A 22,580-nucleotide genomic window follows, 5' to 3' on the forward strand; every position below is an offset into this window, starting at 1 on the left:
TGGGCAGGTGTTCCATAATAATCAGGGGAAATAACCTATTAGAGACTCCTTATTTGTGCTATTATATGCTAATAACTGCTACTTTGTCTACTTGTCTCATACCTTGAAAGCCTTTCTGCAGTTTGTTGCTGGGTCTCCAGATTGCAGCATAAGCACACTGATTTTGTATTACCTAGGACCTAAGATAGCTTAGTGCAAGGTTTTTGTTTTGTTTTTAAAACATTTTATTTAATTTTAGAAAGAGAGAGGAAGGGAGAAAGAGATGGAGCAAAACATCAATGGGTGGTTACCTCTCACACACCCCCTACTGGGGACCTGGTCTGCAACCCAGATATGTGCCCTAGACTGGGAATTGCACCAGTGACCCTTTGGTTCTCAGGCCAGCACTCAATACACTAAGCCACACCAGCCAGGGCATTGCAAGGGTTTTAATTGTTATTTTTTCTGTTTTATTTGATATTTCTGTCTAATGAATGTGCCCCATTTTACACACAAACCTGCAGAGCTTCCAATGCAGAGGAAAACACAATGGATTCAGCCTCGATAATCAGTACCCTGCATAGAAGTATTTGGATTAATTGAACCAATTCTATTCTGATACTTTCATGTGGGACATATGAGAACGTGGTCTTTATATTCAGAAAGATAGAGCCTTAGGACCATGGCTGGTAAAATTTTTCCTCCTAAGGATTTCTGGTTAAAAGGCATGGGAATACAGAAGGAAATATTTGAAGACATATTTTGGTCTTTTTATTAACATTTTCTTTAACGTATAAAAGCACATCCCTGATGGGTACTTCCTACAGGGTATAGAAACTCAAATTCTTCCTTTCACACACATATATAATACCAAATATTTTTTTCCAAGTAGAGCCCAATGCTTACAAGGACTAGTTTCAAATTTGTTTTGTAATATCCTAAGGGCTGCTGTGATTCTTATTCTTGTTACCATTGTGGTAACGAACTGTATAAATTACATAGTTTTTCTCTGGCGATGCAAGTCATAAATCTGAAGGGAATATTTTCTGTTAAAAAGACATAATGATCATTTTACTGATAGGGTTTAAATGGTAGAAATCACATGCTTCTTTATGTGGGTTAAGCTATTGTAAAAAGAAATTAGTAAGTCAGGTACCAAATGCAATTTCAAATGCCAGTGGGGTATAATAAGACATATTTGCATTTTCTTTTGCGATCTTATTGAAGTGAGATCCATTTTCAGGCATAGTGTCATTTTCTTTAATTTAAAGACGTGACAGTGCAGGTATCTACAATATGAAATACTTCAATAGGGAGAGAGGAGGCATTGATGGAGACCAGTGTTGCCAGAGTGAGTATCTGGAGACACAAATCTCAGGAGATGGTCAATATAATGATCCCTCTGTCACATAAGTTTGAGAAACACTGCACACACCTGCTGTGTGTTGCATGCTCCACAGTCTAGTGAGTCTGGGAAATGTTGCACACTCAGTAAAGCTGCTGTGCACAACAACGCACGGTGGTAGGTGCAATGCTCTGAGAAACATGGCAGCTTAACATTTTTTAACCTAACAGTCCCCAAACTTACTGGACTCCTTTTCTTTCTGTCATGTTTGATAACCTGCCCTGGAATTATGATTCTGTGGAAAACACTTTGAAAAACATTGTTCTCAGTGGTATTATCCTTTATGTATCATAAATGAATTTATTTTAAAAACTGAAGAAATATACAATTGAGAAGATGCTGGATGTGACATTAGAAAACCTATATTAGGTTCCTGCCTGCTCTTTGCTAAATAATATGACCTTGAGGATATCATTTAAGCTTGCTGTAAAATGGGAATAGTGTTGTAATCTCTAATTTATAGGGGACGATTGGATCCAGATTCTAAAAGAAGTAGTGGTCTCATTTATGGCATTTTTATTGTTACCATTATCATCATCATCATCACCATTAACCCTAAGAGCTGTGCCTCAGAGTAATAAAGGGATTTGTCCTTATCCTACCGGAGTCCCATCTAATTTCCTAAACTTTCTTTCCAACCCTCTCTGAAAAGGTGTATTTTTTTCAGAAGAATATTTTTATTGAATTTATTGGGGTGACATTGGTTAATGAGGCCATACGGGTGTTAAGTGTGCAACTCAATAAAACATCATCTGAACACTGCATTGTGCACTCATCACCATTTATCTCCCATTTGCTGACTCCCAGCTTCCCCCCATCCCCTTTCCCTCTGACTATCTATCACCCTATGGCCATGCTGTTGCTCATGTCTATGTGTCTATATTATAAATACAAATACAAATATAAATATAAATATAAAAATAAAAATAAAAATAAAATTTGCTTAATCCCTTCAGCTTTATTCACCCAGCCTCCCAACCCCCCTTCCCTCTGGCAGCTATCAGTCTGCTCTATGTTTCTATACAGCTGTTTCTATTTTGTGAAATTATTTTGTTGATTAGATTCCACATGTAAGTGAGATTATATGGTATTTGTCTTCCTCTGACTAGCTTATTTCACTTAGCATAATAGTCTCCATGTCCATCCGTGCTGTCGAAAAAGACAAGGCAACAGAACATTAACAAATTGTGCATTGACCATAAGCACTTGGCTCTACAGGAAACCACTGCCTGGGAAGGAATACAATGGGACAGATGGCACTCTTCTGAATTAATTTTGTCCTGTTGTGTGGTCAAGTCCACCATGCTCTGTCTTGTCAAAGTTCATCAATAATGAAAATGGTTCATAGGTGTTTTTAAGAGGATTTTTTTAAAGTTTCTATTCTTGTCCATGGGAGTTTTAAAGCTCTGAGATTTTTGTGACCAAACGAGTTGACCTTCCCAATGCTTAGAAAATTACAGTCTGGGGACTTGGTGATAGCTGAGTGAACATCCTCGGAAAGTTTCTCTTTTTCGCACCTTTAAATGATGTAACACAGCCAAAGCACCTTGTGTGTCAACTAGGAGCCCATCACTCTCAGGGACCCATTCAGCTGTATCTGAAAGTGAGAGATTGCTACGGTGAGCTAATGTGATTTCCGACCTGATTTAGCAACCATTCCCATGAGTGCCCCCAGGGGCCAGGCTTTTATCAGAGTGAGGAAAACTAATAACAGCACAGTGTGCCAGCTACTCTTTGATTTTAGCATTAAATCCTTATTCCTCCTTCTCTCCCACTTTACCCCATTCTCCAAGAAATCTCCTCCTTGGTAAGCCAAACAATTCCCCCTGCTCCAGAGAGAATTCCTCTTTGCCAGCACAGGAACCTGCAGCAAAGTAGGAGGGGGCACCCGCATTTTGTTTGGGGGTCTGGTTGTACTTGTGCAATTACCACAAACTGTCACTTCCTTGGCATGTGTTTACTTGTTGTCTGTGATCATCCAGGACGCACTTTATTTCTTTGGCTTCTCATCAGGCTAAGGGTTCATCTGAAAAAGGAAGTTAATTGTGCCTCCTTCAATATAAAATATGTATGGTTTTAACAAGGCAGATGGAAGGGCAGGAAGATGGAGTCAGAGACCCAGTGAGCTGGGTTTCCAATGTGGCAGGTCAAGTTGTTTGGTGTCTGTGCCTGGAAGCGCTAAGGAAGAGCAGAGAGGCAGGAAGAAAACATGTAACATGCTGGAAAAGAGAGAACATACATTTTCTCTCAAAGTTATAATTAGCTCCCCGTCTCTGTCCCTATCCCAACCCCCACAGGCCCAAGGCAAAGTCTCAAAGTCCAGACTGATATTGATAAGATGTGAAGATGGCTACGTACTTTCTCAGATATATATACAAGTTCTAGTTGTGTGTTGTCTATAAAAATGCAAAATTTTTAAGATACAAAGAAAAGCATAGAAAAGTAGTGAATGATATCTCTTGGAGGATTACCAAGAATTCTCAAATGCTACCACCCCTGCTCCCTCTTCACCATCCCCCCCACCCCACTCCAACATTTCAGCAGTGTAGCCTCTTGGAGGGGGTGGGGGGCGGGGTACTGAGTTGCAGGAGCAAGCAGTCTTGCCTGGGAAGCCACAGTCACTGAGTCCTCCTGTGAAGCAAATCAATGCTCTGGATCCTTGTGTGAAGCAGCCAATGCTCTGGACCACAGACAGTGGTTATTTCTGTAACTATTACAGAACCAGTGACCTCTAAAAGTATTAGACTCTGTTTTGGACTCAAAATATGATTTTTCCCCGTCTTAGCTGAACCAAATTTCAACTTTTTTTGAAGAATGCATATGAAACTTGTAAGATAGTTCCTCTTACTTTTTTGCACCTTCAAGTGAATAGCACAGTGAAAGCATCCTGTATGTTGGTTTGGAGCCCATATCACTGTATTTGAAAGTGAGAAGCTCCTATAATGTGAAGACCTGGTAATAGTAACTTGCTGGTCTAAAAAAGTACCCATGCCTATGAGATTAAGGCATCATTTTTTTCCACTACCTCATTCTAGGCCTCTCTTTTGAAGATGGATGGTTGTTCATAGTGAGGCATTTTGTCATGTGAGTCTTAAACCTTCTCTTCAAAATTTTTGATTTCTGAGGCTTTTATCATATAGTTAGGTATTATTACTTCATTACATTAAATTGAATGTAATAAAATAAATAATAAGCTAAAATGTTATTTGGAAGGATACCCTTCAAATTAGTTAATTCAAAGCACAATTTGAGCTTAACACCAGTTGAAACACAATCTGCCTCCCCTTCTAACACTGCTTAGGGCCTAAATGTTTCCAAATCCAAATCTCTGCCCCTTGCTGTATCCTCATTATGAACATAATGCTCTCTCTACTCCTCTTTCTGCTGTTCAGCAAACCTACATCTTCCCACAATGGTACCAGATTGCCCACTAACCACACATTTCTGGTTGCAAGAATGGAGCTGTGGGCTGGACATGAGACTGGCTGACAGCTTTGTCACTGAGGAGAGCAGGGACAGTTTAAATCAGCTGGCCCCAATTCCAAGGCCACCCACAAAACTGTTTCCTATGTGATCTCTTTTCTTTCTTTTCCTTTCCTTTCCTTTCCTTTCCTTTCCTTTCCTTTCCTTTCCTTTCCTTTCCTTTCCTTTCCTTTCCTTTCCTTTCCTTTCCTTTCCTTTTCTTTTTTCTTTTTTTCTTTTCTTCTCTCTCCCTTCCTTCCTTCCTTCCTTCCTTCCTTCCTTCCTTCCTTCCTTCCTTCCTTCCTTTCTTTCTTTCTCTCTCTCTCTCTCTCTTTCTTTCTTTCTTTCATTGTCGTTCAAATACAGTTGTCTCTATGTCCCCCCACTACTCCCCCAGCCCCACTCATCCTCATTTCCCACCCTTGAACTTACCCCCTCTGGCTTTGTCCATATGTCCTTTATACATGTTCCTTGACAACCCTTCCCTTGTTGCCTTCTGTTGGTTCACATGTACAAAAGAAATGGACAGTTTAGACTTCAGATACAATACAGTTGAAGAATGCTTCTGACATCAAGATGTGTCTTATGTGACTAAAAGATGCATCAGCATTTCTGTTGAAACAAAGATAGTAATTATAAATATGCATATAATTTACTTCATAAATCTTCTGGCATGTACAAGGTGTGGCATTCATTGAGATCTTAAAATGTCTTAAAAGTATAAATAACAATAAATTAAATTAAATAAAAAAAAAGAAATGTGTTACAAAGTATCAATGGCCTAATGTATTCTTTTAAATGTACACTCTACCACTGACATTGGATGACACTCGGCCCAGTTGGGGTGATGCTCCAGTGACTTGAGCAGTGCACATGACTACTGGGCCTTAAAGATGTTCATGAAACATTGGATTGCAGTGTTTGACAGAAAAAGAATCTGGTAAAGTAAAGAAAAAATACATGAAATGCAGTCATCACACAAATATCTATGCAATGGGGCTGCTTTTATTAAAATGTAAATCCTGATATACTCAGGAAAAAATCATTATTTATTTTAGCTGGAAAAATTGACTGGATAATGAAAAGCCATGGAAGTCTCTGCTGTTTCATCATTTCAGTAAATTCTAGCATCCCAACAAAGCCAGCTGAAAATAGAAACAGGAAAGCCAAATATGAAACAATGATAGCACTCTAGGTGTGAAATGACAAGACCTCAGTGAAGATGGTGGTCTTGCTAATAGAAAGTGAGAAGTGTTGTGCGATAAAATTGGGCAGAGTAATTAGGTCTGGGGGCTGAAGGAGGAGGAGAGAACAAGATAAGTGTAGTCTCAAGTCTTGTGATGAGTATTGAAAAGATTGACAGAAGAGGTAAGTTTGGAGGAAGCAGTTTGGAGGAATAGGGGTTTAACCCTTCTGAAATGAGCACATTCTGTATTTTCCAGATAAAATACTCAACAGGCTGACAGTGATGTGGAACTGAACCAGAGGGAGAAGGGTTCTAGCTCCAAAGGAATAAATTCTGAATCAAAGCAGATCTGTTTTCCTTCTTTGATGTCCCATCCCTCTGTCTCTCTTCTTGATACATGCCATCCTGACAATTTTCAGCTGTTTTCCTCATTGTGATTTCCCCCATGAGTGGTGATATATAAATATAACTTCTCCCCCCTCAGTTTTCAGAATGACTGATTAAGGGCAGACAATAGACTACTAGGCTGAGGCTATTTCGCAAGTCAAATGTGTGTTTGATTCAACTTTGTATCTTACAAAGAATATGAAGGGTGTGTGGTGTACAAAATTTTTTCTACAGATGGATGACATGTGGTCTCACATGGCATAGTTCCCTCTGAAACATGTCTGAGGGCCATTGACCTACCTGGAATCAATCCAAGGTCAAGACCTACTGCACAAAAGGAATATGTGTGTTTATATCAGTGTGTTCTTTCTTTATAAGAAATATGCCAGATGAGAAGAAAAGGGGTCCTTCCTTTGACCTTTACAAGGGACTAAACACAGCTGGTCTTCAGAATCAACACACACATACACAGACCACAATTCTTTAACAGCTTTATTTTGATCCCAAAGGAAGATAATAAATGTTAAAAATAAGTCACTGGATTGCAAGGTAGTAGAGAATGACCATATTTTAAATTTAACCATGTTGGAAACTGCATTCACGTTTTAGTCCCTTTCTATGTCACTTTGCTTTATTCTTCACAGATTTTGTGGGTAGGAGTAGGCGGTGGGGAAGCTGGGCTTTTCTTGGAAGGTCAAACTTGAAAAGACCATTTTCCTGATTGAAAAAAGAAATACTCTAAACAACAGTCTGAAATTTCTGTGAGATGGCTACAGTAGAAGCAGCCTTGTTTATAAGCCATCGGTCCCTTTCTTTGATCCCACATTTCTTCAAACTATTAGCAACATAAAGTATCTTCTCTTTTCCTTCTGTATCCATCTCTCATGAAAATATCGGCTTTCTGGAATGGTAGAAATTCTCTTTTACCTTGTGTGCTGAAGTATGTATTCCCAGAGGCCCTGATGACAAATGATGAGCTGCATGGGGCAAGTCTGAGGGTGAGTGACCACCCCCAGCTGGGCTGGATGGGTTTCCTTCTGAGCACTGTAGCTAAGGAGGGGCTGACACTGCCAGGTCCTCAGAAGGCTCTGGCTCCATTTGGCCTACTTGGGTCTGGCTCTTGAGAGAGGCAAGATTCATACTGGGCTCTCTCTGCATAAAAGCACTGTTGACTGGAATAACTTGATCCTTTTGTCTGACTTTTATTAAGAATTTAGGAGGTTTTTTAAAAATATTTTTCCACTGACTTCTGTACATGTTTTAAAGAAGTATCATCATACTTTGGGTGACTAAAACCCTATTCCCAAGTTGTATTATTGTGTTTTTGTTTTCTTAAGAATAAACAAGAAGATGATATAGAAAAGAAAAGGATTCACCAAATATTTCTTGTATTTTCCAGTATCTTTGCCATTTAGTGTGATCAGCTCTGGCCTGTGGGCCACGGAAAGTGGCCTGCGTCCCCCTCAGGCTGAGGCAGTAAGAAACCCAAGCTCAGCAAACTAGCCTCTCATCCCCTGAGGAGACTGAGTGTCCCAGCACGTCCATCTCTGAGTAATTCCAGAGAGCAGAGCCCCTACATATTAGATATGTAGGAGAAATAGAAATTGGACACCTTGTGTTAAGGCACTGAGAGTTAGGTGTTGTGTGTTACTACATCATTGTTAACCTGGCCTGACTAATACACATAATATTTGCTATGCTTTAATAGATTCTACATTATTAATATGTTTTAAATATTTATCTAAAGTGGAAATTTACTCTTTTGAATCCTGTGGTATAAAGCAAAAATGCCATGGAAAAATGATTGCATGGACCCAACATTAAAAATGAATCTTTGGATTATCTGTTCTTCACTGACAAAGAGAGGGTTCTTTTCCTCACCCTAAAAAATAAGTTTCCAGTGTTCCCTTCAGACAAACACCTAGTTACCAATTGCTGTCTGATGGCCATTCCACATGGTGCCATGTGCCCATTTAGATTATTGTAGGAACAGCCTGCCTTCTCAGGGGCTTGGAAAGCCCACAGCAAGCCTTGGGGCAAGGCTCATGTCTTTCTATGCACTTTACCCCCACCACTAATACAACCCTTAACCCATAATAAGCAATAATAACTGTTTACCATTGAAGAATCAATGCATCAACAATGATGGTCATATATACAAGCATGTCAAAAAAGTTTTATATACTCAGTTCCAGTCTAATGGAAAATAAATTGTATAAATTTCCCTCAGCACATTTGGTACACAATATTAACCCTACTTCTTCACCCAAGTCATTCCCCACCCTCAACAGTCTGAATTAGCAAAGGAACTAAGCAGTGTCTAGTTAGTCTGAGAGTAAAAAGAAGTGATCTCTCACCTCCCTCGAATACCAGCCTTTTTGCCTGGCTATTGATCACATCCATTTCCTCTGACCAAAAGAGAACCTCCTTCACGAGGCCTTATAGCACTGATTTGTCTGAGTCATAGGCCAATTCAGATGATTTAGCTAGTTCACTATAATTAAGATTTTTTTTTTCATAGAGATGAGACAAAATAAAAACCTTGGGACTAGTTTTTCTTCTAAAAAACAGACTACATTCTTATTCTACTCTTTGTTTTGAAAGCACCAAAGATAAGCCCCTACAAATTTCTTTAATTCATGAGCCGACTATAGAACTCTTTCTCACTCTGTGCTCTTGCTGTGACTTGAACTTACAGCAAACCTGGGATGGGTTAAGCAGGTGTGTCAAACTCATTTTCACCAGGGGCCACATCAACTTCACGGTTGCCTTCAAATGGCCGAATGTAATTTTAGGAATGTATAAATGTAACTAGTCCTTAACAGTTAAGCGAGAGCTCTGTGCTGCCGCTGGGTAGAAAGAAGGTGTCAGGCTGGGTAAAACAAGGTGGAGGGCTGGATTCGGACAGCAGGCCTTGTGTTTGCCAGCTGTGGGTTAAGGGGTGGCTTATAAAAATAGTCTCATTCCTGGGACTTCTAATTTATAACTGCTAACAAGTTTGGATATGTAAATGAATTGTTTAACTTTACATTTTCTGTAGGGATGTCCAATCTTTTGGCGTCTCTGGACCACACTCTGGAAGAAGAAGAGTTGTCTTGAGCCACACATTAAATACATTGCAACATGTAATCACAAAAAAAATCTCATAATATTTTAAGTAAATTTACAATTTTGTGTTGGGCTGCATTCATAGCCATCTGAGTAACATGTGGCCTGTGGGCTATAAGTTGGAGTGAATTTTTTATTTTTACCCCCAAATTTATTCAGCTTGGAGCCTTCCCTATGTCAATTGCTCAGACTAAAACACATTGGAATTATCCTGGACTCTGCTCTTCTCTCACATCTCGCAGATAATCTTTCAGAAAATCCAATCGACTCCTTATTCAAAACATATTTATAGTCTTACCAATTCTTATCTCCTCCATTGTTACCATTCTGGTACAAGTAAGCTGCCCTCATCTCTTGACTGCAGCAGCCTCCTAAATTTTCTCTCTGTTTCCTCTCTTGATCCCCTAGAAACTACCTGAACAAAGCAGCCAGAGTGACTTTTTAAAATATAGATTAGATTTGTCACTTCTCTACTCAAAATTCCATAATAGAGTTTCATCTTATACACAGTACAAGCCAAGCTTCTGATAACAGCCTATTATGTCCTATGAGAATTGACTATTACTTCTCTCCTCTTGTCTCTAAAACTTTCCCATATCTGCTCAGTGTGCTCCAGTCACACTGGTCTCCTTGCCATTCCTGAAACCCTTCTGACATGCTCCTGACCCAGGACCTTTGCACTTGCTATTCGTCTGCCAAGTATGTTTTTCTCCATGGATAGCTACGTCTCTCACCCCCATCACATCTGCTCAAACCTCTTCTTCATGTGACCCGTTCTCATTATTTGCTCTTGTCCTCACCCTGGTATCTGTAATTCTGCTTATCACTTAAATTTCACTTTTGTTTCATTTATTGCTTATTTTCCTGCTCCAGAGTGTAAACTTCATGTGGGAGAAGGTTTTTGCTGATTTGACTCACTAGTGCATACCATGCTTAGAACATTAATGGTGACACAGTAAATGTTCATCAATATTTAGTGAATGAATGCATGTGATCTCTCCTAGCAGTAAATAAACCAGAGGAGTGTTGGGGTGACATTTCAGGAACAGTGAAAGGAGAAAGAATGGAACCATTTGAAACTCCTAATTTAAAAAGAGAAAACAAAGAGTTATCTGAGAACCAGAGCTTTTGTGAATTTTTAATTTCTGATTCCTATGCCGTGACAGAAGGGAATCACCTTGTATTCTTTGCATGTTATAATTAAAGAATTGTGCCAATTATTGCAAGCATATACTTTGGAAATTATTTTATTAGCAGTGTTTTATTCTTGTAATCAAATAATAGCTATGTACCAAGAACTAAGTAGTTTGTGTACATATTTAATAACATTTGTGAGTCAGCTCACTTCTACTTTAAAAACCTATATAAACTGAATACTTATGGTCTCTGTGTACAGATCAGGTCTCTGGAAGTCTTTAATTATATGCTGCTCAAGATTCTGTGCTTGTTTCTATAGTTACTGGAAACAACACATACAATTTGGCCTGAACTGTGCCAACACTGTAATTTTGAATGCACTTTCTTCTCTGAATGTGTGCACTCTTCTTCACAGAGAGAATTTATCATGTGACCTAAGTGATGGTAGGATCTACACAAGACCCTCCTGGCCACGGCATATCTTTTCATTACAGGCTTTTTCTTGTGAGATTTCTCACTCACTTTGCAAAGGCAGAGCTGAAAGTAGTTCGGATGCCGTCCTCATGGCTGAATACTTTATACCTAATTTCTGCCCTGTGGGTTTAGAGGCCAAGTTAAGAAGACAATAAAAACTGGATAAAAAGGAACCATGAGGTATCAAAAAAAAATGGACTCACCTAAATCTTTAAAAATCTTTCACCAATACACTACTAAAATTTTTCCAGATCATGACTGCCAAGAGGAATTTGAATACAAAGAGGATGGTAGTTTCATTTGAAAAAACATTCCAGACAGTGAGGAAAAAAAGAGAAAAATTCAATGCATCCAAGGCAATCTCAAGTGGCAGGAAATGTCAACCTCCAACTTTCATTGAGCACACACTTTATGATGAGTCTAGAGTTACATAAAAGTATGTTGGTCATACATAAGTTGAACTTGGGAGAAGAAAAGGAGGGATGGAAATCAGGGGTTGGCAAGTGTGCTGGGACAGTTGTGAATGTGTAAAGGATTGGATGAAGACTGCTTTTTGAAATAGAGGAAGGAACATCTGTAAGACATACGAGGGAGAGGGAAATGTGGTGACTTGGCAGAAGGAAGAAATGAAAGAGAGTAGGGACACATGGAAGAAAGAGATTATCTTTATCATAAGTAAAGCCAAACAAAATGACATGAAAGTGGGTGTCTGTCATAAACTATGAATAGAAATTTTGTAACAAACTTGGTTGTGGTTATATTTCACTCATTATTGGCAAGAAATCTGTGTGACACCAATCTATAGTCAGCAAGAAATACTGGGCTCAGGATCACCCTGGGAGAGTCAGATGCAAATGTGTTAGGTGGGATTGTGAGCATTGTTGGCTGGAAAGGAACAGAGCGTCTAGAAGAAGGCACAAGACCCCCGTGCAAGCTTCGGAACAGGACCACCATTCACATGTGAGGGAGAGGGGAGGACCACCTATTAACCATGACTGTGGCAGGCATCAAACTAGAAAGGAGAGCTAGTGTACAATGTTCCTGGAAATAAAGCCAAAGAGATGATGTTGAATGACATCTAAATAAGAGTGGCTGAGCTCAAGAACAGAAGAAAGACAAATTAGTCAGGTCATAGATGACCTCAGAGGACAATTTCTTGATCAAAAAGAAATGCAGCCAGGTTGATTCAGATGAAAGACATTTGTGGCGAGGACACAGAGGTAATTTAGAATATACGTGACCAGATATGCTAGCCCATGAAAAGGAGAATAGAAAAAGGAAGTGAGAATTGTGACAGCTTTCCATGGAATCTTCGAAGAGCCTGTTACTAGGACTCACATTTATACCAGTAATTCTTTTCTTGACCTTTAGAAGACCAAACACTACAACCAAGCTCATTTATTTATCATCAACTGGTTTCTTCTCTGTTTTTGAAATGCCACCATCCTACCCACACTCTGCAGACACTTGCCGTGGCAGTCCCGTGAGCTTACTCATAAACAGTGTCCTCTTAGCCTTTGGACCCTCACTTTACATAATACTCTTTTGTGTCTATTTGTGAGTCTCTTTGGTCTTTCTCGAGTAGGAAGGACCTGTGTCACATGTCCTTTAACAAAAGTCTCTATTTCCTGGGCAATCACTCCTAACTCCCAAAATATTATTATTTTTATTACTTTTACTATTATTTTTATAAATGTTCACTTTGTAATTGACATTTAATGGAAAAATGATCATTGATAAAGTGCAAGACAAGTTAAACAGAGGAGGGAAATACAGAACAAATAATACTGGAAAGAAATTAAAATGGACTGAAGTCAGAAGTAAAAAGAAATCTTTTTGTAATGCCAGTGGGGAGGGCAGAAATGAGGCGTCGTGAGAAATGACCAACGTGCTGATAAAATGGAGCATTCTTGTTACAACAAGCAAGATAATGATACGTTTATTACTGCAAAGGAATGTAGGCACAATGTCATTTATATAAGAGCCTGATACTCCATTTGTCTTTTAAATGTTTACAGGCAGGAGCTTCGAAATGCGGAGCTGTCTTTTCAGCCATAGACGCTGCATGATGTTTTTGGCAGCAGCAGACCTCAGTTGACTGAAAAAAAAAAAAAAACCCAAACTGGCCTTTGAAGATTCTATATACTCAAATGTTTTATGGAATCATAGCCAATGCACTTTATTTTTTAATAAGGTTGATTTGAATATGTTCCAAACCATGATGTATCACAAATATCTGTTAATAACCTTTCAATCCAAGGAGGGATGCAAACATCTGTAGCCTAGGGCTGACTTCCATATGGTTCCTTCAGTTGGGAGCAGGGAGGGTGGGAGGGAGGGTGCCACCCCTCCGCACCGAGAGATCACCTGCAAACCCCAACTCCTCAGTTTCCTGCTGATGCTAGGATAACTGGATGAGATAATTAGCCAAGTTTTTAACTTGTGAATTATTACCACTTTCCAGAAGGTTTATTACACCTTCTGCATGGTGTACAATTTCTGTGTAAAGGTAGCTAAAATTCATCCTAATTTCATTCAGTGCATTATAATAGGAGTAAATAGCTTGGAAAGAGATTTCAAATGTCTAACAAACTTTGTGTTCACAATACACTGACAAGATCTTCACTGGAGTTTAATTAAAACTCATTAATAATGTTTCTATAGCACACATCCAATTCAGAGGTTCACCAATGTTTCCAAGGTCTGTGACCTCCCTACCTGACAGCCTTTGAGACACGCAGGACTCTGACTCCCCCTTCACCATCTCTTCCTCTGAGGGGTATGGGTTATACCCACACTTTCTAAGGATGCACTCTTGTCTCCGCAGCCACAGCAAATCTTACCCCACAAGGCTGATCAGGAAGAAGCCCTGTCTGCGGTTGGGGGTCCTGCTGCCCCCCACCAGCTAGTCGCATGACCTGTGTCACTTGATCTCTCTGTGCCTCTTTCTTTTCTCCTCACTCAAATGACAAAAACACCTTCCCAGGTACCTGTGTTATAAAGAAACATCTGTGAAAGTACTACCAAAACTTTAAGATTTTAAACATTACAAGTTGACATTGTTTGGGTTCCAGGCCACCTTCCAGGGTGGGCAAACAATCAAGTCGACTTGATTGTTGCTGGTTAAATTAGAAATGCCAGGAGTGCAGGTGCATTTGCCTTGGTCCTCAGCTGCTGCATGACAGAGTCACCTTTTCCATTTATTGATTCACTGGATAGAAAAAACTTTGGTATAAAATAGGGAAATCCTGCTGCTACACAGCATAACAGTAAAACCTATAAGTCTCTCTAAGAGTTCCAAATGGACTAGAGCTATTCTTTATTGTCTCTTCCCTCTGAACCTGAGGTGTGTGTACCGCTTAGCATTCTTCAGAACCAAAACAGGCAAGCTAATCCTGCTAGAATCCATCAGTAGTTTCAGATTATTACAAATGAGTGCACTGACTAGAAAATTGACTTTCTTCTGCCAGTGATGGTAGAAACTGCATTCCATTGCAGCAAATTAAAATGATTACCAATTACATGGGATGCAGTGATAGATATGTCACCTTGTGGCAGATGGTGTTTCTAAAGATGGCCACAGCAGCTTCTCTCATCCCAACAGTCCTCCCAGGCAGAGGTGGGCTCTGTGCCCTTCTTCTAGCAGTGGAGCAAGCTGTTACGACGAGGGGCCATAGAGTTAACGTGACTTGTGAGGTGAGGTTGTAAAGGCGATGCAGCTTTCACTTTGCTCAGTGGAAATGATTCTTTGAAAGCCTTTGGATACCATTTCAACAGTCTGACTGCGTTCAAGCCCCTGTGCTATGAGGAAGCCCAAACTAGCCCATGTGGAGTGACCGCATGGGGAGGTCCTGAGACTATGAGCAGGGAGATGCCCCACCAGCTCCTGCTGCTCAAGCACCAGCTGTCCCAGCTTCACCCACTGTCTGACTGCAGCGCACAAGAGACCCCAGCCAGAAACACCTAGCTGAGCTCTCCCAAAACCCCTGACTCTTGGAAGCCATGGGAAATAATACAGTTATTATTGCTTTAAGCTGCTAAGTTTAGGGGTGATTTTTATATAGTAACAAATAACTAGAATACACTGGAAAAGTATTATCATCAGCCCTTAAAGAAACCTTTTAAAGAGAGTTTTCTATCAAGATATAATCACGAAACTTTAACAACTTTGGCACCCCTCAGTTTTTTGAAGGCGAACGGTATACTCACACATGAGGTATATTAAGTAATTAATTAATCGTGGCAACCTACTGGAGAAATGTGTCTTCTCAGGACATCTAAAAACACTACCTTTTACTACTAGCCTGCTCTTTCTAGACCAATGTAAGTGCAAAGAGAGTAAATATGGATGAGAAACAAGTGGATGATCTAAAAAACAAACACAGTGTCTTTGGGATGTGGTCGGAACCCCAGTCACAGGCTCACTCACTTTGGAGAGCCGGCCACACTCTCATCCTGGGTGTGCTCTGCACCTGGCTGGAATGCGACTGAGGATGCCCCTGCCTGTCGCACCAATGACTGTATCTGGGCCTTCTCCCCTGGGCCTGCTTACTACATGCAGAGCACTGCAAGGAGCCATTCAGAGAAGTCTAATGAAGTCTCATGGAATTTTAGAATTAATGCACACAGAGTTACTAACAATACAAAGTACATTGTGACCCCAGGTAAGTGGTAATGACAGTTAGGCTGTTATATTCAAAAAGGAGAACATTCACACTAGCCAGAATGAAGAAGGATGGCTTGTTGATGGAGAGGGGAAATATAAGCCTTCAACAAACTGCTAGTTAGTGAAGAACAGCTGAGAGGGCTGGGTCAGCTGATGTCCTTTAACTAAACTAAAATAACCCCTATGGTGCCAGGACAAGCTTTTAAGGATGGAAGCTACTTCTTCATCCTCAGTCCTTTGACTAAATATATGAAGTACTTGTCAAAACACATATAATGGGGCAGATGATCGGTTCCATCCAGAATGATATAAATTAGTTTATTTGTTGGGAGAAGTACAAAATTACTGCCCAGTCAGACAAAATTCCTGTTTGTATATCAGATTGTTATAATAGTTACATTTTTATGTTATTGGCATGATATTATCATTATGTTACGATAATGTCATTAAAACATTTGTGGAAAATTGGCGGGGGGTTGGGAACAAGTAGAACCCCCTCATCATCCCACCACAGTTATATATCAACTTTTTCCTTTTTAACATGTCCCGTTCCCCTTCCTGATCAGGACTTAACCATGCCTGCTTCTGCTTCACACGTCTCTAATTGTGTTGTATTCCAGTTAGTATTCCATGCTAGTTGACTTAACCTGATACTTGGTTATGTAGTATTAATGTTCTCAGAACTAATTTAGGAGCTGCCTACTACTCCTTTCTGCATGTTACTATCACTGAACCTTTTCCCTTTGGTATGATGTTTATAGTGTTTACAGTTTAGTGAAAGGGTTACTTTTCACTTTTTAATTTTTACTATTTTGCTTCAAATTTTCAACTTAAAAAACAGCTGACATTTTAGAGGTCAAGGCATATCCTTCTCCCCCTTGGCATATGTTCATGCACCCCATTCAAGCGCCAGATAGGTGACACTTAGCTCCAGTTTCAGGCGGTGATATTTGAAGGGAGAGACAGCTCACCTCTGACCCAAGTTACATCAAGCACATTCTGGCAGCACGGCAGAGATTTGGGGAATGGTAGTTAATCATAAACGGACTTTAAATTCACAAAGGATGCACAGTGATCACCTCCTTCGTCCATCCCCTTGAACGTGTAATCCTGGGCAAGAGAAAACAAATGGCTGTGCCGCACTGTTTTCTTTCCTGCCTATAAATTCCCTCCACTCCTAATCCTCCCTGTGCTCTTCACACTCTCCACCTGCCCTGGGTGATTGGCCCTGCTGGTCTACTTCTCACTCACAGCCTGCCTCCCACCCCTGCTAGGTAAACAGGGAGGCACTGATCATTTCCAGGGACAGGGGGAGGGAGGGGGAGGGGGTGTGTGTATGTGATGGCTCCTGACCCCTGTCAGGGTGACCTGGAGAAAGAACCACGCTGGCCTGCACGTCTGGGGTGTTTATGGGGTGTTCTGTTCTTTGCGGTCCCAGGTGTGATGAGAATACTTGTGTTAGTGTACATAGTCTTGTGTTCTGTAATTGCATGGCTAACTGGCATGCACATGTTATATAGAGAAAATGTGCATACACTTCCGTTCTCCAGTTATCGAATTGGGTGTTTAGACTTGTTAAGGTAGGAACTACCAGTGCACATCTGTGTTTAAAACAGTAGTGGTCACTCATCACTCACTGTCATAACCCACTGGCAGGCCCCAGCCTGGTGCAGAGCAGGTGTTTAGTTACTCACAGCAACTCAGCAGTGAACTCCACAAATGGTTTATTTTTTGTTGCAATATTATCTTTATATTAAACCCACCCTCCTTAGCTTGAAATCAGATAGGCTTCTTTCAGAAAAAGAGAGGAGGCAATGAAGTTATGGCTAATGTGCTGGAAATTAAACCTAACATCAACTACCGTAGTTATAACAATGTTTCATGCAGGAATATCACATGTCGTGTGTTGTCGTGAATTTGAGAACCCCTGTTTTGGAATACTCAGCAAAGTGATAATGATTTCAACAGGCCCAATCCATTCTAAAACACATTTCCCTTCTTAGAAACCTTGAACAATGTCCACTTGCCTGCTGATGAAGTCCAGAAGTCTCAGAGTGGCATGCATGACCTCCCCTGACTTTCTTGCCTACACACCCAGCCTTTTCTCCAGCCATGTCCCCACACACCCCCCATGCTACAACCACACTGAACCACACACAGTTCCACATTTATGCCACGCTATTTGGCAAGATGTTCCCTCCAGTGAAATACTTACACCCTTTAACAAGCTGGCACTGCCTCTTGTCCTGCAAGGCCCTCTCGGCTCTGCCAGTATTTCCTTTCTGAAGCCTTCCCATCAAGCATAATGGATCTCCTTTCCCATTTGCCTCTACTGAACATGACATACATCTGCTGTCACACTTCTTTATTATTATGAATTTAAACATCTATTGCCCTAAATTACTGCAAGCTTCTCGTAAGCAGAAACTGTGCCTTATTTGCTCCGTGCCTCTGGTACTGTTCGTGGTTCAGAGAAGCCTTTAATGAATGGTTGATGAGTTAGTGACCTGACAATTTAGCTGCATCTTAAAACCAATGTCCACTTAGGTAGAATGACCCCCCACACCCACCCTTCCCAAGAGGCATGGAATATTTCCTTCTCCAAAAGAATGTGTTCGGTGTTGTCCTCTCAGGGTGAGGATAAAACTGTGAGGCACTCTAAGAGAAATATGAAATTTGTCCAATTACCATGTGTTTCTGAAGGCCACAGAAGCTACATGTGCCAATAGACACACTGACGTTAGTGTCATGCAGGCTGCCTTGTCGTCTTGATGCAGACCTCTGCATGGACCTTCCACCTCCTCTCACCCTGCATTGCTTTCTACATATCCCTGGCCCGGGCATCATTCCCAGTGCACACGGGTCCTGGGCCATGATCTTTGTTCATGTCTGTGTGACAACTAAATAGAGAAGGGCTGGCTAGTTTCCAAAAATTAATCGCCTTTTGATCTGACTCCATTGATGGACCAGGCTGCAAGTGGAGGCTGAGCTGGGAGGCTGTGGCGGTCAGCGGCATGGCCCCCGGGCATGCAGGGCAGGCCCGGTTACTGATACCTGAACCATTAGCCACTGGAGACACTCTTTAAGCAGATAGCCCTCAGGAGAGTAATTCCTGATCAATCACTTGTTTCTCAACCTGGCACATTATTGGGACTCCATAACATCCATCAAATAAAAGGAAGGATGACTCTGTTTAGCACAATGTTTTCTTGGCAACATGGCTTCATTGTTGCAAAGAGAAAGACATGAGGAGCATGGGCACTCCAGAGATGGAGAAGGGTTGTAAAAAGACATGAATAGGAGTGAAGGAGGAGTGCTGCTTTAGCATTTTGCTCTGTTCACAAAAGGATACTCCCTCTAAAGGCACCTGCTTTGCCTACAGAAGCCAACAAAGTTGACACCTTCCTCCAGTGAAATGACTGAAGGGGTCCCCTTGGTTCTGCCACAGCCCCTGCCAGAGCCTCAAGCAGGGAGTGTGGCCAATTCTCCTCGCCTTCCCACTCTGACCAACTTCTCCAGCTGTCATGGTGCTTTGTCCATCCAGAATCTGATTCCAGCCAGCAAACAGATGAAAACTCACCCTCTGCCCCATTCCTGGCTTCTCTTGTGGTCGAAGAGGATGGCCGAATGGGCTGCTATGGCCACAGGCTTTGACTCCCTTCTGTGCATGTTTTGAAGAGATTTTAATGAAGCAATAAAGGTCCTAGACATGCTTCCATATCTGGACTGACTTCTCCAAAACCAGCAACCTGGTGATAAATTGAAGTGGGAAGAAAAATGTCATCGTGTACACTCATGTTTTATTTAAAAATAAAACATAAATTAAGCTGTACTATTCAATATAAATAGCTTACAAGTTCATGAATATACATATACCAGAGATACATTTACAAAAATATTTCACTAGTGGAGTAGTAAATCAAAAATGTTAGCGTCCATCGCTCCAGACGACAGTCAGGTGCCTGGAACCAGCAGGACCAGACTGGGGAAGGGGCTGCAGGGCCCAATGCAGGCACTCGCTGCACGCAGCCACCTGCATCCAGCAGAGGTGCTCTCTCTCCTCCAGAGTTTTGTGAAGCCGTCCTCAGAGATTGCCTTGAACCCGGATGACCCAGTTCATGTGGATTATGTTTGCCCACTTATGGGCTGACATGTGAGCAATTGTATTATTGCATTATTTATAAGAAAAAAAAGAATCCTCAGCTCCTCACTAAATACCTTGTCTTTATGAAGAATGGGGCTTTGCATCGTATGTGGAACTTGAGATTCTCCATGCTTCAATGACAGTGTCTCGTTACCAGCCCTTATCAGACATCCTGGTCTATAAAGAAAATATCATGAATTTTTCAAGAGCAAGAACACTTATAATGCAATAGAATACAATCCTTCCAAAGGAGTTGCTATAAAGCTCTTTATTCCTTGTAAGAAAACCCCTAAATACATATTTATAATATGTATTAGAATTCTCTAAATGCATATTTAGATGAAAAGTTATATGTTTAGCTGTCCCAGCATACTTACTTTAAAATGTTACAGAGAATTAGGGAAACTCCCAGAGACACATCACAGTCTCCACAACAATAAAGCCAAAGTGCTGGGAAGTGGCTGACCTCTTGTGCACAGGGGACTGTTTGGCACTATTTTATTTGTGCTTTTAAAATAAGATTAGAAATGAAGCAAATAGAACAAACTCAGTGCCCATTGTACAGGCAAAGAAACTCCCAAGTCAGGCTTACCTTAAATGCGCATTTAATAAATAGTCCCAGTTAAAATAAACTAAAATATCTAATGTATTCATTCCCTGTCCCCTGTTCTGTACCCAGATAATATAACAGTATTTCCCTCTTTTCAGGCATTCATTCAAGACATACTTGACTGGGGGTATATTGTTCCTTGCTGTAGCTCTCACCCACCCACCCAGTATGCGGGTCACAGGCACCGCAGGCTTTGTCAGTGTCACTTTGTTAGTGTGTTCAGTCAGCGGGTCCCTAAAGCAAAGCAGTTTTGCCGTGTGCCCCTGTGAAAGGGAGTGTCAGTGAGGGAATGGCTCAAAGGAGGAGTGCTAGCCCCAAAAACTGGCTCCTGCTGGCCACTGATATTCTAGAACACTTCTTAGTTTTAGGGGCTTTTCAAAAATCTGCATGTTTTGTATGTGCATGCTGGATATTTTATATGGTAACCTCAAGTGTGCAGAATATTTATTTAAATTATAAAAGAGAACGTGTAATATAACTTAAGAAGAGGGGATATGGAATCCTAGAATACTGAGCTAAAAGGCATTATCCAATCTAATCCCTTCTCGTGAAAGATGAGCATATTGGGGATATCTAGAGAAGTCTGTTACTTTCTAAACATTATACCCACAGCTACTGGGGGGAAAAACAAGACAAAGAGGAACCCTGGTCTTGTGATCTCTCCACACTTTACTGCATTTCTTTTTGACAAGCTGCACACAATTCCTTAACCATACAAGTCTTTCTTCAGAATGTCATTTTTTTGTATAAAGTGGTGAGAAGTCTTCACCTCAAACACAATGAGAGATCTGATGTTATAAAAGCCAAAAAAAAATGCTTTACAGAGAAAGTGCTAATGTAGGACTTAAAAATGGTGATGCAGAAGCTTTCCGGATTCTTTTAGCACAGTATGAGATACTTCTCCCTGGGGTGCCCAGAGCAGGGGACTGAAATAAAAAACACTAGGTATGGGAAGGCTTGACACTGAATACCAAGGACATCCCTTGGACATCAAGAATGGGCCTGGGAGGCCCAGTGGACCACCTGAAATTGAATGCAATATTGTGTGTTGAGGGGCATGTCACTACACAGAGGATCAGAAGCTTTCTGAAAGAGGTCTGTGTCCCCCAGAAGTCGAATCTTGACTGTGATTCATGAACATCTAGAGTGGTGGTTGAAGCTACCAGTGCAATGCAGGTTGCAGCTTCTCAATGCAACAGGGCTCCGTAAGTGTCATTTCCATCCTGCAAATATAAGCCATGGTGAGACTGTGGTTGTGACGAGATAGGGAGTGAGAAACCAGAAAGTGACTGCTGGGAAGGGACAGGGTGAGGGAGCAGTTGGTTGTCCCTCTCCCACAAGCCCAACTCACTGTTCTTCCTTGCCTGGAAATTTTATTGAAATGTGTAACCTTGAATTATAACAATTGGGAAATTCTTCTGATGTAAGTCCTCCTTTTTTTTTCAACTATTTCCCTTACTTTCTCCACTCTCCAAGTTTTTAAAAACCTGCTAGACCAGTGGTTGTATGAGGCCATGGGTGGGAGGAGGGATAGACTGCAGAAAGCAAAGAGAACTTTGGGAGTGATGGAAATGCTCTTGGATTTGACTGTGGTAGTCATTGAACAGCCCATTGAAATAAGTGCATTTTATTGTATACAAATTACATCTCAGTGTAGTTGACTTAAGGAAAAATAACAAAGATTGAAGAGTTTGCTTTTCATCCCATTTCCGAGCTGGCCACTTCTTTTGTGAAGGCCGCTGGTACTTAGAATCGGCACTCTTGCTTGGGGCATCTATGTACCTTCTATGACTTCATCCTTTCCTGGCCTGCTCCCCTACTGGCCCGTCCATTTAAGGCCTGGCCCTTGACTTGCTCTTCCCACTAGTCTCTGAGCTCTCCACAGAAGCAACTACTACATTAAAGAAATAGCTATCAGTGGTAATAATGATGGGGCAAATGGAAAACGGGAGCATTTCAGTGCTGCCAAATCACATAGAAAACTGTCTCCAGTGCTTTGGCAGGAATTGAGGAAGGGTATGT

The sequence above is a fragment of the Phyllostomus hastatus genome, unplaced genomic scaffold (assembly GCF_019186645.2).
Source record: "Phyllostomus hastatus isolate PE091 unplaced genomic scaffold, TTU_PhHast_1.1 phas_scaffold_501, whole genome shotgun sequence".
NCBI lineage: Eukaryota > Metazoa > Chordata > Mammalia > Chiroptera > Phyllostomidae > Phyllostomus > Phyllostomus hastatus.